The sequence below is a fragment of the Argiope bruennichi genome, chromosome 1 (assembly GCF_947563725.1).
Source record: "Argiope bruennichi chromosome 1, qqArgBrue1.1, whole genome shotgun sequence".
NCBI classification, from domain to species: Eukaryota; Metazoa; Arthropoda; class Arachnida; order Araneae; family Araneidae; genus Argiope; species Argiope bruennichi.
In genome coordinates this window covers 80280489-80300460 of record NC_079151.1, presented here as the reverse complement: position 1 = coordinate 80300460, position 19972 = coordinate 80280489, and the positions used below count along the sequence as shown (strand labels likewise).

Genomic DNA, 19972 nt, shown 5'->3' with positions numbered 1-19972 from the left:
AGGCACCGACGAGATTCGAACTCGTGATCTCCTGTTTACTAGACAGGCGCTTTAACCAACTAAGCCACGGCGCCACGTAAAGCTTGAGTCAATTACAATACTTACGCAATATACACAGAATTATTTCCTTACGTAATAAGTGAAATGAATTCTTTTATTTTGGCTTTGCAAAAAATTTAATGGATATGTTATTAAAGATGAATTTAATAATCCAAATATTCAATAGATAATAAATAAAACGTTTTTTTTCAAAAACAGGCACAACGTCTAGCATTCTGAATGGATAATTAACTGAGCTATGATGGATAGTTTATTTTGCTCTTCTAACACTTTCAAACATTATTTACGAAAATAGTAAAAAGTTCAAAAACTATCAGCAGATTTAATTTAATTTGAAAACACGGGATTAGAGATATTCATTTGTCTGTAAACCTAAATAAAACTTGGATCAGATTTACTGTACGGTCACCCTTGGCGCGATTTTTTTAGATTGGCGATAAATCTTTCTATATGGCAACCCCCATCCGACCGACAACTAATTATAATAGGGTAATTGCATTAACCCTATTGGTCAACTGGTCAACTGAATGTCCAGACGCCATTATTTAATTTTCGTTTGACCACGTTGCACGTGTGCTTTTTCAATCTTCAGCTCCCGCGTTCTTTTATTTGGATTTTTTTGTGATGGCTGCTGCATGGGGAATGTCTGAGGTAAGTGCGAGAATGTTTGGTGAGAATGTAAGGAGACGTTTGAATTTTGTATGAAAGCTGGTTTGATTGCGAATAAATATGAGTGTTGTAAGTGTGGCAAGGACATTAAATTGGTTGAAAGGCATGATATAAGTGATGGTTTTGAATGGAGGTGTAAATCAAAGGTGAAAGGACAAATGCATGACGTCAAAAGGAGTGTGAGAAAGGGTTCTTTTTTTGAATTGAGTAGAATGACATTGAATGAGATTTTAGTTCAGGTATATTTGTGGGTGACTCAGAGTAAGGTTGATTTTAATATGAAAGAAAGTAAATGTTCTTCTAAGACTGTGTGTGACTATCGTTCTTATTGTCGTGAGGTTTGTGTGGTAGAGATGATTGAAAGTAGTATGAAAGTGGGTGGAAGCGGCGTGACTGTTGAGATAGATGAAAGTAAATTTGGAAAACGTAAATTTAATCGGGGAAAACGTGTGGAAGGTAAATGGGTGTTTGGGGGAGTTGAGCGCGAGACGGGCAAATGTTTTATGAAAGTTGTGGATGATAGGACGACTGATTCTTTATTAAGTGTTATAAATGAGTATATTCTTCCGGGTTCGATAATAATTTCAGACTGCTGGAAGAGCTACGATTGCCTTTCTAATGAAGGCTTCGTGCATCTGAAGGTTAACCATAGTGTGAATTTCAAGAACCGGATACAGGTGCCCACACTAATACTATTGAAGGAACGTGGGGGGCAGTAAAACGCGCCATACCAGCTAGCAAGGCAAAAACACAGCTCGATTACTATCTAGCCGAGTATGTGTGGCGCAAAAAAAACAGGCACATGTGTAACAAGTTCATGGCCTTTGTCGACTCCATCATCCGCATTTACCCTCCTCAAAGAGCCGACAAGGAGCCGGAAGACGGAACATCGTCATCAAAGTGAAGGCGGAGTGAGGTGGAAGGGTGTGAGGAGTCGAGCGATAGCGGCTAATAGGAGAGAGGTATGTTTATTGTTCATTATTAACGATTTCAGCGATTTGTTTCTCGTTTATACAAACTCGTTATACATGTTTATTGTTTCACACACAGTCTTAGAAGAACATTTACTTTCTTTCATATTAAAATCAACCTTACTCTGAGTCACCCACAAATATACCTGAACTAAAATCTCATTCAATGTCATTCTACTCAATTCAAAAAAAGAACCCTTTCTCACACTCCTTTTGACGTCATGCATTTGTCCTTTCACCTTTGATTTACACCTCCATTCAAAACCATCACTTATATCATGCCTTTCAACCAATTTAATGTCCTTGCCACACTTACAACACTCATATTTATTCGCAATCAAACCAGCTTTCATACAAAATTCAAACGTCTCCTTACATTCTCACCAAACATTCTCGCACTTACCTCAGACATTCCCCATGCAGCAGCCATCACAAAAAAATCCAAATAAAAGAACGCGGGAGCTGAAGATTGAAAAAGCACACGTGCAACGTGGTCAAACGAAAATTAAATAATGGCGTCTGGACATTCAGTTGACCAGTTGACCAATAGGGTTAATGCAATTACCCTATTATAATTAGTTGTCGGTCGGATGGGGGTTGCCATATAGAAAGATTTATCGCCAATCTAAAAAAATCGCGCCAAGGGTGACCGTACAGTAAATCTGATCCTTAAATTCCGATGTAGTTTTAAACTATGTTTTTTTTCCCACTACATTTCCAAAATTATCAAGCTAATATAAATAATATATTTCGGATATATTAATAAGCTTTTAAATTGCTTTAAGCTTTTATTTATTTCGAAATTGTTTTTCCCTTTTGTAAATTAAATCTATACTTTAATATATGATATAGATTTACTATATGTAAATCAATCTATACCTTTTCTTCTTGAATTGTCCGGTAGATGGCAGCTCATTACAACTACATTGTCAAGAGAAAATGAAATAAATGCAAAAAACAAACAAAAAAACAAATTAATAGAAAGTAAAGAAACGTTCAATTGAGTTAAAGAAAATTAATGTTTTTAAGTAAAATATTAAGCGTCATTCAGTAGAAACGTCCAGATATATATGCATTGAAATAGAAAATATTTTAAAGTGCAATCAAACTCTATTATTCACACACACACACACACACACACAAAAAAAGCTTTATAATGATACAAAACTGCGAAATTGTGCTGCCATCTATTGCAATTTTTATGAACTTTATTTCATTCGGAATTAAATAGACTTAAATCGCAAGAAACGTTTGTAGTTTTTTCTTTTAACACAAAATACTTATTAATATCATTATGATATCATGAAAATATTGAATTGCTTTCAGAATATCTAAAATCGCGTAGATAAAATATCTTAGATTATAAAAGGTTGGAATTAAGCTTTGCTTGATTGCAAATAAATATAATTTATATCATTTATATATTATTCTTTATTGGCTATGAAAGGTAATCTTTCCTACTTTGATTCAATGTATATGCTAATAATTTTCTTAAAATTCTAAATAATCATTCGACAATATTAGCTGTCTCATTACAGAATTAATAAATACTTTATCTTGAACAGTACCGTCTCTGAATCGAGGAACAATTATTTTCACTCGTGATTGTTCCTCGCTTATTGCTCTGGCATGTCAATTGGGACATAAAACTGAATCTTACTAATTACGTACGCCACTTGTTTTCAAGAAAATTTATATAAGCGTCAACACTCTCAAATAAAATTATTGGCCCTTCGTGTGCCTAATGGTTAGAAATAAACCAATTCATAAACATGTGAAGTAAATTCTCTTAAAACCCTCAATAACAAGTATTAGGCTCGGAAATTTAGTTCACACGAATAAGCCATCAATTACACGAATAAGCCATTAAGAATAAGCCATCATGTACACGATTCCTTGCTACAAGTGAATTATCAAGCCAGTGTATATATAATGGCTAAACGGGGCTAAACATCAAATAAATAATTTCAGTAAAATGCAGGCTTTTCTTTAATCAAGTTAAACAAATAATGAAAGTAAATGCACTTTGGTGTCCATGTAGAAGAAACCAGACAAATTCTTAATCTATATATAGGTGATCGATAAACCATCGATCATAATTTTGTCCCGACCAAGACAAATCGAATAAATTTGAATCAGGTTTTCAGATCTGCTAATCGGCTAACCTAGTCGGCTAAAATTTCTCCATACTTTTTCTAGTGATCCTTCCTTTCAGGGTTGGGTTACCAGAAAACCAGGGCACGGCTGCCCATATCATGACGGATCCAACTTTATGCCTACAATTAGGATGAGACAATCGCGATCATATGCCTTTGCAGATGTCCTCCAAATATGTACCAATTCTGATGCCAGGGAAAGTGTAAAAAATGATTCTCTAACAAGGTCCAGTTGACGAAGTTTTGTGTTATGGCACTACTGTAGATGACGTTAGAGATTAACATCTGTTATAAGTGATTTGAGAATAGCTGCTCTATCACAAATGATCTGTTTTTGAAGTTACCCCCTAACATTGGAAAATCCAGATGCTGATTGACCTTTGCGGTCACTTTGGGTGTCGTTGTTTTCTTTTTAGATATTACAATCCGCTCCAGTACTCGTCGGGCTCTTCACTCAGCTTCTCCTTCCGTTCACTGTTTTGCATTGTCGAGCTTGTTTTGCCACTCTATGTGTATGCTGTCATGACTTTAGACACCGAAGCTTGCGAAGCCTAATCATGTCACCGCTTACACAGACGGTTCGTTTAACACAGCATGTGACAGAGGAGGATCAGAGATCTTTTTTGTTTTTCCGGACAAAACAACTTCCAAACATACAGTCTCAGTGGGCAAGATTGCCTCTAACTTCACAAGTGAACTCACTGCTATCAAAGAAGCTTCGACCATGTACCTTGCGCAGGCAACGCAGATTCCATCAGATGGGATCGTGATCTTCTCAGATTGCAAATCTGCTTTAGAGACTATTCAGTGTGGAGAGACAGGGCTTTCCCAGAATATTAAGGCTCTTCTGTTCTTTATCGAGGCAGTGAAGAAGTCGTGCCCCTTCCAATAGATCCCAGTCCTCGTGGGCATTAAAGGAAACAAGCACGCCGACACTCTTGCCAAGGTGGCTAGAGCAGTGGATCCTATCCCTCTATCTACTACTGTTCTGGATGCTAAAGCCGTGGGAAGACAGAGACTCTGTATACCAATCGAAAGAAATTCTCTCTGAGAAATCTAAATTATAAAAGAAACATCACTACCGCAATTTCAAGGCTCAGAACAGGTCTGCAACAGGGGTATGAGGATCAAGCCTGATGGTTCCAGACTCTATGAAGAATGCAGACATTGTCCAGATGTGCAGTTGGATTCGGAGAATATTTTTAGTGCCGTTCTATTATTTCAGCCCTCTTCAAAATAGACACTGACTGCACCAGGGATATTCTTTATTCCGATAAAGCTGAAGATGTGGCCAGGGCTGTTCTGCATGCTTTCGGCCCAATCTAATTGACCCTCTCGCTCCTTTTTTTCTTATTTTTTTATTGCATTTGTCACACGATAACAACAACATTGAACCAAATCTATCAAAGAGTTGATCGTTTGTCGGTTTGCACTTTCGTACAAATAAATGCAATAATTTATAAACGAAGCGACTTAAATCAATGAAATTCGGATGTTATCTAGTGACTGCAACTGTAATTCCGTGTCAAATTTTGGCTCTAATGGGTAGGGGGGGGGAGGCCTCTAGAATACGTATTCGCACGATAGATTCAGTAAAGATGTTAGAATCGTACAAAGATCTATGTTTCTTAATTTCTGTTCGTCAATGCCAAGCAAGGCATTTGAGCCTTACCCGAATCCACAATTTTATGTGTTTGGAGGATGATAAGACTTTTATTGGAGAGTATGTGATAAAGTTTCGGGGAGACAATTTCCACTCATTTGCTAAAGTATCCTTTCGGTACTGCAGTGTAAGGATTCAGTGAAAATTCTTATAAAGAATTGCAAAATTATCCTTCATTATTGGAACTGCTATTAATACAGCCTTTGCCGAGAAAACTCTGGTCACATCATTGAATTTAATTCCTTATCAGAATATTTCGTAATTTTTCCTAAATCATACAGGGAGTGCATTCAAACTTAATTATGAAATTTTGAACTATCAGAAAAGATCCTTTCAGATTTTTTTAACCCTTTCTAAGGCCGTGGAAAGTGTTTCCCACCAAATTTGTCAATCTTTGTATGAAATTGTGTAGGTTGCCATAAGTTCTGACGAATTTTTTTAGAAAGACAGAAACTTAGATGCTTCAGTTCTTTATCTCACACAAAATGTGTCTTGGTTTGTCACTTAATTATCAATTAACCAAATTAATTAATTAATTAAATTTATCTAATAAGCTAAATGAATCCCTTTTCTTATTCTAATTTCAAGCCTAAAATATTTTAACATTATATGACTAGATGCCCGTTTAAAGGGTTAATTAAAAAAAAAATGTTTTCAGCAAGAGTCAACATTCTTAAAAAAACTTTAAATTGTCCTTTCATATTTCTTTATCATATATTTGAACTGAAATTTTTCCATTAAAAAGATCAAATTTTAATTCCATTTTTGCTATATTATTTACTGGAAACCAAGATTTAACATGCGTCGGTAGAATCTTTTATATAGTCTTTATAATACTAAAAGAAGGAATCTTTGCATTCGATTTTCGGATATTTTGATTTTGACAGTAATTTTATATTTTATGATGGGGAATTTTAATAAACAGCATTTCCAGATATAATTTGTAAAAATTTCTTTAAATACTTGGGATTCAACTCCACACATTGCTCTTGAATAGAAAATTGTTTTTCTCTACAAATTTCAAACTTTCCATTTATTAATCAATGTAAAAAAGCCACTCCACATGTCAATCAAAATAAATCAAAGATATTGAAATATTTGTAAATCTTTAAGTATTGATCAATGGAATTCAAGATAAAATTTTCTGCTTAATGACATCAAATTAAATTGTATTCTAATAATAGTTTCAATTAAATTATTTTAATAATATAACATATTTACTTTAGACTGTTAAAACAACCAGCCTAATCGCCTGTCATTAACTAACTAAAAGATTTTTTGAAAATATTTCTTTTGTAAGAAGAAAAATAATAAGCGCAGACAACGTCCATCTTGTCACCTGAAATAACTTATTTTGTTTCAGCCTTGAAGAAGAAATAACGAGTCAATCGTTTATTTGAAGAGGATTTCAAAATAACTGCAGCTTTAGAACAAAAAATAAAAGGCACCGAACAAAAATCTTTCTAAAACCAATATTTTAACATTTTTTTTAAAATACAGCTAATCTAATTAATCGGTATAATGCTCGATCGCTTAAAAAATCAAGCATAAATGTATCTCTTGTGAAATTACAAATTAAAAACATTCTAATTTATACTTAATTTTGGTTCAGTGGTGTAGACATTACCTTGATACCGTAAATTAGACATGATTTCTGATGGTATGAAAATTGTGATATATACTTATAAAGTTAACAAATTACGTATAATTAATAAATGCATGGATTGTAGCAGCATTTTGTGTGCAATTTTATTTTTATTTAGACAATGTGAACTCCTAAATAATGGCCCAGTATCTACTTTCTAAAGATCTAGTCGCTTTTGTCGACCAGCTTGTCCGTCCAGAGTACTTTTTGACTGCTAAACAATTAAGATGAAATACATTAAAAAAATCAGCATATTTGATACTACTGAGTAATATAAATGTAATGGAATCAATTTATTACAAATTACTTCGTATTTAAATGACACTTGTATAAGATATTTTGAAGAACGAGTTGGAAATTGATTATAACATAAAATGCATCATAACAGATAATCCTAAATTAAAAAAAATATATATTAAAGACAAAGAAAAAATTGCTCAGAAGAAAATTGATATAGCATTAAAAAGGAAGTTTCTTGTGTTTTAAGATAATGAATAAACTATTTTTGTGAGATAAATAGTTTGGTAGGGTGACACTGTGAGTTTTCTTCAGAGCATTTCTAATGATATTTTGCAGCTCTATTAATTAGCGAAGCGCTGAATTCAGAAAAGTGTAAAAGCATTCGGTAAAACAGTCCGAAACGCAAGTATAGCGATTCATTTACATTTAACTACAACCATTTGACGATAAATCAAAAAAATCTTTCACCAGAAGCGGATGGTTCTTTATTTGTTGACGATTCCGAGATTCATCGCACCAGTGAGGATATGGATTTTAAAGGAAAATATATTCAAGAAGCCATTAACAGAATAAACGAATGGTATAAAATAAAGGGTTTTACTAAAACTTCAAAGAAATCCGGGGTAATTAATCTTTGTATGAGAGTAGGCTGCATCCATTTCGAAACTTTAACTGAACAACCAGATGATTCTTTGTCTCTGAAATTAGAACCTAAAGCATAATATTCGATTATAAAATAATCTTTAAGTTGCATGTTAATTATCTGAGAAAGAAATTATACTTTCCCTGAACACTATGAAAATCCTATAACTCATGGAATGAGTAAAAAGCCCAATGTTATGGCGAAATTTATCTTGCTTTTTCTGAATACGATTCATAACCAGGATCTATATCTTTCTTCGAGACTCTTCCACTTCTCTACTGTATATTTTATACTATATCAAGTACGATATACTGAATTTTCTCAGGAAATTTGACGGAAAAATCTCACACTTAATGTGTTTTTTAATATAAAAAGTGATGATTTTCGTCCATTATATTAGTAGGTCATAAATCCTATTTAAAGCTCCTTATTCCCATTGAGATTATCCTTCATTCCCATATTTAGAGTCAGACATAGGAACATAAATATTATTGATTTTCCAGTTTGTAATAATTCTGATAAATTCATGGGATGGAAAAATATGGATTTAAATTTTATTAATGCTTTTAAAAATCTCCATAAATCAGTAGCATTGAACTTAACATATTTTGCTCATGTTTCTTGATGAAAGCCAACAGTTCTCGGGTTCCGAAAGTTGTGTCTTCTATTTTAACTGACGGTTCGAAGGCCAATAAATTTATGCATATTGCTATATATATGAGAACCATAATAATTGTAGTACAGCTGTGTGAATTTTGTTCCATGGTTGCATCAGTAATATATGCGAAATACCGGGTTTTGATTAGAATAGACGATGTATGTAGATCATACATATTTTACGCATTGATTCAAAAAGTGTCATTGAAGATCTGAGAAATGTTTTTTTTTTAAACTGATCCTTTAGTCCTAATGTGTATTGACTTTTTACAGTTAAGACTTAAAAATAGTTGGAAATTTCGTCCCATTAAGTGACGTTATGCAAACCGATTAATTATGTGAAGCCAATTATGTAAGCAATCGTATGGCAAAGTGATTGGATTGCACAAATTCATACTAAGCAGTATGGAATCCTCCTTTAATTAAAATTTTATCATTTAAACCAAAAGCAAGTAGTTATTTCAAATCGTTTTAAGATTAGACCCATTAGATTGACACATAAATTTTTATCCATTTGACACATAAATCCAATTTTTATCCATTAAACTTAAAATATGTATTGCCATTATAACAACAATAGATAAAACGACAAAGGTTTAAGACTTGTTGGAAAATAACCCCCACCCACGCTAGTTTGAGTTTTTCTTTTTTATTTTGATTGAGTAACACTTAAAATTAGAAAGTTAATTTCAAGCATGTGTTTGGCGCATCAAATCAAAAATGGCTTTTATGCTATAAAACAAACCAGACCGAATAATAAAATATAGTTAGTCATTTCAAGTATTTTTCTCTGTATCTGTTTGCGTATCTATAACAGTTTGGAAATAGATTATTGCAGAACGCTTAAAATGGAAATCCCGTATAATATAGTGCTGGTATATCAAATGTATTTTAAAGTGATATCCTAACAAACTATTTGATATTTTATGTTTTATAAAATCACTTTTAAAAATGTATAACGCTTGCCAGAAATCTCAACTTCCATAGTTTTTGACATCTGTTTGACAGTCCGCATTTGACATCTGTTTGAATAAAATACTTAATATTTTTAAAAACTTTTTAAATAAATTTCTAAATTTAGTAATATATCTCAATGTTTTAATTGCTGCATTAACCCTCTGAGTACTAAACCGACCCAATCCAACTGTAAAAATTCTAAACTGGAGGATCAGTTTTGGGTCGTTATGGAGGAGAAACGTCAGCTATTCCTATTTGACAGTAACGAATTGCTTCCATTTTCCCATACTGAAAATAAAGCGAACGAATCCGTTCCATGAACCATTTGTTTACAAATACTCCGTATACAGCAATACCTTTTTCAAAAAAAAAAAAAAAAAAGCCATATTATATATGGTTTAACGCATTGCTGTATTGTTTTACAGTTTTATCATAAAATTTTATGCATCTTTTGTTTTATTGAAGGATCTTTGAATTTTTTTTTACACAATTTTTTTCTTATTAACCATACGTTTGGCTCAGTGTAGTCTTTTAAGGCTCATGTGCCGTTAAAACCAACAATTCAATCCATATATTACTGTATTTGTGATTCAGTTGTCTTCAGGAATCTGAGGATTAAAGAAACAAACTTATATTGATTACTATAAATCTGGCGCACGTAAAGAGGATAAAATGGAAGTATATATTCATGCTTTAATATAGCTCTAGAGATTATTAGTTTAAAAATAGTAAATAATAACAGGAATTAACATAATTCGCAATTCGCAAATAATATGTGAGAACATGATGTTTTGATTTGGGATTTTTGTAGTCTCCAAATGCACAGGCGAAAAATTGGCAATTTATCGCTTTTGAGGCATCAATTTTTCGCTTTTAGGGTTATTAGAAAATGATAAAGGATGTCTCATTTGGCAACTTATCGCCAACAAAAAATTACAACTTGGCGCGAATGTCTGCCATGTATCCGATTTTATTGTCTGGCCAATAAAGGGCAAGGTTGTAAGAAGTTATTGCCCGAAGAAGCGCAGAGAAGAAATTGGGGATGAACGCGAAACAACGAGACCGGATCAAAAGTTATACATAATTTAAAATTTTTCTAGCTGGCGAAAATTGAAGTTCGCTTTGGCATATCGGGAAAATAAACCATTGTTTTCTAAATATCGACGCATGCTAATCTGATCGTCACGTGGTTGTTTAATATAGTTAATTGGTTTAAGCTAGTTTTTCGCAAAAAATAATTCCGAAATTTTTTTAAAAATAATATTGAATTTGAAGCAAAAAATCATCGCTTTTCTGAATGTTGGTGATTATGAAACATGAGTCATGTGAGAACATGTTTTTCTGTCGGAGTTTTACCACGTGGCTTAAAAAAAATGTTTTCACATGATAACTTGGAACTTGCCATTGCAGATTTCAATTTTTCTTTGAATGTTATTTGTTTCTTTTTCCGTTTTAGCAATGGATTAAACTAAAATATTTGCAAGTCCGACAGCCTCTTTATTTTGAAAGAAAGTTCTCTTTGATAAAATTATTTTCCTCACTTTCGTCTTTACTCTGTTTCTAATTAGATTGGTATTGAGTGACTTTAAAAGCATGCTTTTAGTTTTGCGTGAATGAATGGAAGTATTTGCACTCACTGAAACTTTACCAAGCACTATCGCAATGCAAATTAAAGGATTTTTTTTTTGTTTAAATTCATTGGAAGAGGGAAAGAAAGAAGAATATTAAATACACTGCAGCACTTGACGATGAAAGGACATTCTTTGAAGTAAACTTTGTAAAAGATGGCAGCTTATTGCAGCGGCAGAAAATGCATCATTTCAGGAAAAACTGAAGTATATCCTCTGAGCGTTCCTGAATCTTATTCATTTTCATTAGGTATCAAAAATTAAGAGGCCAACAAATACAAGTTTGGCAACTATTTTGAGCTGTTCTTATAGTTATTTTGAAGCTTGTTTTAAATGTGACGACATGTTTGAAAAAATGATGAAAAAAATGTTGTATCCTCTAGATATTTATGACATGGCGAGCTCTATTTTGTTGATTCACGTTATTATTATTTTATAATTTAAACTTCCCAGACTCATGATACATTCGGATAACAATTTTTCTGATACACTAATTTTTTTAAGTCCTGATTGTCCTCTGATTATAAAATTATTGTATCTTCTGATGCTGTAAATAATTTTTTTATCTTCCGTATTGACTTATTCGAGGCTGATAAAGAATTATATATTTTTTTATTTCAAAATTGTTACTTTCTTATCCAAGTGGGCATAATTAATTAAATAGAATATTGGAAATTTCAAATGAGAGTTAGAAAACAATGCATGGTATTCAAAGAGTTTTGAATTTTGTTGTATTAAATAAAGAATATTTGTTTTTCTTCTGAGTGCAATTTATGATTAAGAGCTATGGAAAAGATCAAATGAAGAACTTTTTAAAAATTCAGGAAGTTACTATTTCCAAAAGAGCCTTCTGTTCATTTAGCAACTGTCAAATTATATGGAAAGCCTATTCTTTGTTCATGCATAAAGCTTATGTGAGATTTAGTTGCATTTTATTCTTAATATCTACATAAGTTGTTATATGAAGAAATAATTGTATATATATATATATATATATATATATTATATATATATAATGTTGAGTGTCCACTAAATTGTTACTCAAATCTAATTCCCAAACCAATAAAGGCATAGTTTTCTGTTTAGAAGGTACCATAAATGAAGTAAAGATTTTTTTATTTACTCAAAAATGTTTTTTTCCCCACAAGAACCTATGTTTTATGAAGCTTAAATTATTTACCTTGTTAATTTGTGTATCATGAAAATTTTCTTTTATAATGTGTATATTAAATATTTGAATAATGTACAATGAATAATAAGTAATTGAAAGAATAATGTGCATGTAGATATTAGAAAATAAAGTTCCATCAACTTAACAAAAGTATACTCATTACATTTGGTATAAATTATTTAATCCTTAAAGTTGTTTAGTTATTTTATAAAGTTTGAATTCTTTATGAAAATGTCATACAATTACTTAAGGATAGGAAAATGACATTTTACTTAAAATAAATGAATGGGGTGAGTTTTTGTGTCGTAAATTTTTTTCCTGAAGTACTATTTATGAAAAAATAGATGCAACAATAGCAACAGAAACAACTAAAATTTTATACAAAAGCATGAAAAATTTCATAAACATTTACTTTGTATTGATGTTTTCATTCGCAAAGTTTTAAGGCGCAGAATGTTATCCAGTTTCTTAAATGGCGTGATTATATAACGGTGTTTTTTTCCCAAGTAAATATGCTATTATTCTTTATGAAAATAGATGCGAGATATTTGTGTAAAAAATTAACTTTGCATTGCAAAGAACCACAGAATAGAATTTTTGTTTTATCATAAAATCATCTCGATGATGTCCCCAGTTGTTCTCCGCGCTCCAGCGATGCGATTAACACAAGTGAGCCTTCAGTACCTAACAGAATCATTGTTACTGCTCGTTAATGCCGGAACTCATTCAAAACTATTCTTACGGTAATTAAGGAGATATGAGCTTTCGGCATTCTCTAAGGGAAAGGCTTTGCGGCCAAACGAGCCTTTGGCCTTTTTGTGAACAGTTCATTGTTCATAGGGCTACCGGGCAAAGATTCTCTTCCTCGCATTCTGATTAATTCATTAATTTTCTCTCATTTACAAGTCCCATCGTATCTTTTTAATAATCACTGTGATGGAAATAATTATCATTAGATAGGATTAGATAATCTACCTCACAATTCCAATTTTATTACATTCTCTTGTACGAAGTATATATAAAGGAGAATTATTGCAATGGTCGAGGCAATTCGGATTCCAGATTTTGAAGAATCTCAACATTTCGAACTTTCCGAGTCTAATAAAACATACTTTTGGAATAGAATCTGTTTACGAATAGCATCTGTTTACGAACATCCATCTTTTGAAATAGCATCTGTTTACGAACAGCCATCTTTTGGAATAGCATCTGTTTACGGACACGATAACTCAAATATTTTGAATCAGGAGAATGAAATTTCGCATGTGATATTTACACTTAATTTCTAGATATCTTAACAAATTTTGAACGAAATCCATTCACAGAATGTCTATGTCTGCATACAAGAGAACTTTATAACTGCAAAACATAAATAATTAAATAAATTAAATTTCGTACACATATTGACACATAAAGTTCAGATAAGTATCCAATTTGAAACAAATCTAAGCGTTGCTGTCTCTCAGTTTTACTTTCGTACGCATATAAACGCCATAACTTAAAAACGCAAGGGCCTGAAAAGATGTTTTTCACACAGTTTTAGCATCTTATGAGTAGCTTTATTTATTATCAAATTTTGAATCCAATCCGTCAAAAGGTTGGTGTTCTGTCGGTCTGTGCATTCACAGGCATGTAAATATGATAACTCAGAAACGCAGTGATATAAATAAATGAAATTTAGTATGTGATCTTATTACTATTGTAGTTCTGTGTTTCATTTTAGTTTTGATCGATTTTTAAAAAGCGTGTAAAATATATACTCAATTTTCTTTGCCATACTGTGTACCACAAATTGATCTAGAGCGGGATTCTGGGGGGTGGGGGAATCTAAGCTTTCGCTGAATTGTTCACGATTAACAATTTTAATTGGTCCAAAATATCCTAGCATGATAATACTCTCTATATGTTATTTTTATTTTTTAAAAGAATTTTTTTTTATATATTTTTACTTCTAATCGTATAGTAATTAATATTATTCATTATATTACTAGAAAAATATTTCCAAAAACTCTTGTCTATTAAATGTTACTTAATTTATACATGCAAAACGTAAATCTGTAGACACTTTAAATGCTATGATGCTTACCATTTCTCAAAAATGTTTTTAAACTCAAAAGTAAAATAAACCTAAAAGTCATTTTATGGCAGAAATTCACGAGCTTGTTGTGAATTCCTTCGTGTCTTGTCTATGAACATAAAAACCCTTCGGATTACACGAAAATGTTTTAATTTGATATTAGTAATAACGGCAGCAATTTCTTTACAGCCCAGATATGAGAAAGCAGAAAACTGAATTAAGAAAATTTATATGTATAAAACGCTACTGCACGTGGCACAGAAATCGCTGTTATTACTTACCGTAGAATGGCAACATTCAAATATCAAAAAGCCATCAAACAAATCTCAGACTGCTTCATTCATTGCATATTTTTAGAAGTGCATTAAATCCAGCGCTTCGCTCAAATAATTAATGGAGCTGCAAAATATTATTAAAAATATTCTGGAGATGCTTCGGTATCTCACCAAAAAAAATGCATTCAATCAGAGGAAAGAAGGTATAAATGAAATGAAGAAATAACTTCAAACAAAAAGTTTAATCGAGCTCAAAAATAATCTCGAGATAAGTAATCGTGGTAAAGTTTCAAATTAATCAACGGTTAATCGACAACCACATCACAATCGTGCCAATCGTCTTAAAACTCGCTTAAAAACTGCTATTTTGGATGATTGCTAGAAATGGTAACAAATAGCTTTTAGAGATTGCAAAAAAGTTGGCTACAAATCACCTCAAAATATTTCAATTTTGGTATCATACATTAATTTTTAAGTCTAGCCATATTGTTATGACTTCCGTATGGAAATTAATATTCATATTTTCTAAAAAATTATCTTATCAAAATTATTTTTGTATTACCTTAAAAAATTCTTTTTAATGATACCAATTTCATTTCTGTACAATTTTCTCTTTAAAAGAGAATTTTTAATTCAATTTGATACATTATCTGAAAAGTTTTTAAATACCATGAACGAATTCAAACTATACATCAAAACATTCAATCGCATATTTTTACCAGGCATTAACTCAGCAGCAGGATTTTCATTTCCTCTATTTATTTGGTAACATATATACTTTTTAATTCTGCAATAACAAGAATTCTGATTGAACAAGAGTTCTGATTGAATTCTTGTTTTAGAGTCGTATCAAATTCCAAATTAAGATTTAACTGCCTAAAAAGTCGATAAATTGGGCGAACAAACTGGTCGTCAAAGACGGCTAGTTTAAATACATAGTCCAAAGATTTCTTTATATATGGTATGTACATATGCTGCATCAGGGGGGAAGGAGAAATTTTAGCGAGCGATTAAAAATAAATGATGGTTAAAATGATAAAATTTTTAATAAAATAAATGATAAATTAAAATAAATGATAAAATTTTTGGTTAAAAATATATCTAATTAGATTTAATTCAAAAAATATTCTTTGTGATTCTAATTGTATTTATTTTTTTGACGAAATATCTCAGTGTTTAGTTAAGTTGAAGATACAAGCGAAACTGGAAAAACTAACATCGAATAAAAGCTTATTTGAAAATCTATTTATTTGGCTTTCGTTATCTTGCAAAGAGGATTTTTTTACACATATATTTTGATTCAAATTTATCGTTATTTACATTTGAATCGTTATATCAGAATATATTCCGAAATAATCAAATATGCTTATTGATTTTGCTTCTGAAAATCTTATGGTTAATGGTTTGAATAAATTTAAGAATGAAACAAATCCTTTTAAGAAAGCTATTTACGAAATTCTATGCAAAACAAATTTAAAACTAATTTCGGACTTTCTGATCGATTTAAATATTATTGTTGTATTTCTTAAGAAACCATTAAATGGAATCTCTGAATGAAAAACCACTAAACAAAGCTTATGAAAAACCATTATGTAACATTAAAGTTCCTTTTTAACTTTTGTTTTCGTGCGAATTTCCAATTAGTGTAATAATATGTTTCTTCAAGAACTTTTATTTGTTGCTGGCTAGTTTGCACTTCTGGTATTTTTTTAAAATTTTGTTACTTTTCAGAATTTGTAAACTGTTAAAATCGATCACAATCAGCTTCTAAATTTTTGTGGCAGTTAACTTTGAAGATTACAATCAGTTCAAATTTGTAATAACATCAGAATTGCAGGGAAAAATTAATGTTTGTGTTGATTGTGATAAAGTTAGAAAAATGGAAACAAGTGACTGTTTTTTAAAAAAAATGAATCTTTTGTTTTCGTTTTTGATTTTCATTTTATTTATTATTTCATCTTTCATTCACTTTATATCGATATAGCATATATTAAATAAATCTGTTGTTATAAGCCGAACGCCTTTTGGTTGGTGTGGCATGAAAGTTGTGAGGATAATGTCCAGTTGCAGGTGCTATTCTCACCATTTGATAACAAATCAAAATTGTAACGCTTTTCCAAAATATTTTTCTTGCAGCTACGATACAGGTTATTAATCTGGCAAATCACACTTTAATACTTCGGTGCAAATGGAACTAATAAACGAAACTAAAATACCATACTAAGCCATTTGAAAGAAAGATTACAAAGCTGCTTGAAAGAACTTGGCTTAAAGAGAGATGGAGAAAGACAGTTGTTGGTAATTGTTGCCAACATTGATGCTTGAGGATCTGCAATTACGAATTATCTTTTTTTTTACGAATTACGAATTATTTATTTTTGAAAACACGAATCTCGTTTCGTGTTTTCAACCTGGATTGTTATGAAAGAATTCAGAAAATTTGGAAATCCAAGATTACAACAAAAGAGTTGTCTACCAAGTAATTGTAATAATAGTCCCCCGTCCTGTTTGGGCTTTCGGTGTAAATTGGATAATAATTATCCTGAAAATAATGCAGGAACTGATGCTGGAATTGTAAGTCATCACTTGCCACGGATAAGTTCTTCTCGCAGGAAGCATGTCATGGCATCAGAATGGAGATAATTCGACCCCAGACCATTGTTATATCCCTTAGTGAAGTGAGAGCCTACGTATTTATACGACGAATTCTTATTTATGCTTTCGAGGTGCTTCTCCTCCCACAGCAAATTTGCTTTCTTTAACATAACTACAAGAAACATTCCGCCTTTTTTGAAGATTCTGCAAAACGCTTCATGCTCTCCATCCATCTAAAGTTGTAATTCTACTGACCATGCATTAAACAATCTTATTAATTGCTTGGACCAATCCCTCCCTTCATTTTTTATAAAAGACCCATTAGTCAATGCATTTGAAGAGTTAATTATCCATTCTAAAATGTGCATTACGATTGTTAAAATAAATGAGATTTCTGGAAAAGTTTCTGGTAATTAATAAGAAAATTATTTCGCTAATCTGCGTTATTTTCTTGTAGTTATTAAGTCGAAATTTTTTTGAATGCTTATATCTCCACTAATAGAGTGAACGTTTTATTTTAATGTTACATATTTGCTTGACGATTTATGAAAATATGTAGATGTCAACCTTGATAACATCAATCCTGAGAATATATAGAATTTAATTGTATAAGCAAACGGTATGAATATTTTTTTAATACTGAATTTATCATTAATGTCAGTAGTGTTCTTATTTTGAAGCAAGTGCACATATTTTGTAATGCATTGTAATAAAAAGAGGGATAGTCATTTTGCAACAAGTTGATCACGAAATTGCGTTTTATGTTTATAGACGGTAGTACTTTTATGCGCAATATATATACAATATATGCAAATATCTAATGTATGCGACTTTCTTAAAACAGAAATCTTACAAAGTTTTTCTTTGAAATGAGAATTCTAAAATGTTTCTTTGAAATGAGATTTGTTTTTTAGTGACTATAGAGGAATTTTTAGAAATTATTCGATATAATATTCGAAATTATTCGATAAAAAGTAAAGCCAACAACAACAACAACAACAAAAAGGGAAACGCATAGCTTTTATTTTCTAGTAGTTTCTTCTGTTGAAAATCAATGAGGGATCATGTGCAAAATTTAAAGAGTATATATTTGCACACATTTTTATATAACTGTTTGAGTGAATTTATGGCATCTTAAAAAAAAAGTTGATTTTATTTAAGTATGTTCTGGTGTAAGTACAATATCCGTTTTATACTGAGAAAAAATTCTTTCTACATTCATTATCATACGTTGTTAACGAGTTACTATAGGTAGAAAATAATTCTACCAAATGTATATTTATTAACATTAACACCATCTAGTATTAGATCAGTATCTTTTGTTTCATTTCAGACAGACAAATGTCAATGTTTAATATAAGAAAAAGTAGGAGCAAAGAATGTACTCAAAAACGTCATTAATACTTTATTATGCTTTTAACAGAGAAAAGGTGATATTAAAGATCATTTACAATAAAATGTACAATTACATATTGAGTTTTTTTTAAAAAGTTACATTCTTCTAATGTTAGTTATAAAATTATAATAAAACAGCAAATAAATAAATTTGCTTTGAAAAGCATCGAAAATGTGTACAGTTAATCATGCTTTGTAACAAATATATTATAGACAATGATATTTTTTTAAAAAAATTACATGAACAACAGAAGTAAGAATTCAGTTGTAATTGTTTTATAAATTTCTAGAACAAACTGAACATTCATTTATTGACTAGAAAATGCTTTCTAAGATTTTTAATGACTAGATTAATTATTTTAAACAAGCTGCAAATTATTGAGGGAAAAAAAAAACCCTTTGAAAACGACAACTACATTTGAAGAAGTGGATACATGCATGATGGGCACAGTACACTGAAATGAATGGATATATATATAATATACAGTGAGAGTTTCACATGACACGTGCATACGTATTTGCAGATGACTTTGACTCTTCTCGTATATCGGATACCACAGTTTACAAATAATATTAGGTATTAAAATTTTTAGCAGGACATTTATCGTCCGAATGACGATTTCTGATCAATATCAGTGTCAAATATTGTGTAAAATCTAATATAAAGAAAAACCAAGATCAATTTACCACGTTATTTTACTAAGAAAATTTGATCTCTTTCTTTCTTTCTTTTTAATAATATTTTCTTAAACAAGGGGTGGGCATTAAATTGATCGCGTTCGATCTGTGGACACCCAAGACATTTTAAGGTAGTTTCATTTACTAAGACTTAAGGCGCATACTAAAAGAAACATATTTGTGGAACACCAAGATCTATTATTATTATGTTTGTAGTTATACAGGTAAACACATATTAAGTATTTATGATTAAATTATGATAAATATTGTAGACCTTTTTTATTAGCTCGCCACACTTACACCACTGGGTGGACCGCAACAACTTGAAAAAATTAGAAATATCCCATACTTTGGAAAAGTGTACCCATACTTATCTTAAACATTCATTTTTTAACAAGCATTTTTACAGTTAATTGGGAGATTTAAAAAAAAAATCTATTACCTTATTAGTTTCGGTGATGTTTACAATTTGAATAGAATATTATGTTTGTC

General features: G+C 31.1%; 1 non-coding gene across 1 annotated transcript; it reads right to left on the bottom strand.

Moving 5' to 3' along the window:
• Trnat-agu (transfer RNA threonine (anticodon AGU)) lies at nt 1-74 on the bottom strand. The gene has a single exon. It is a non-coding gene; the product is annotated as a tRNA-Thr (tRNA).
• Nucleotides 75-19972: the final 19898 nt, after the last annotated feature.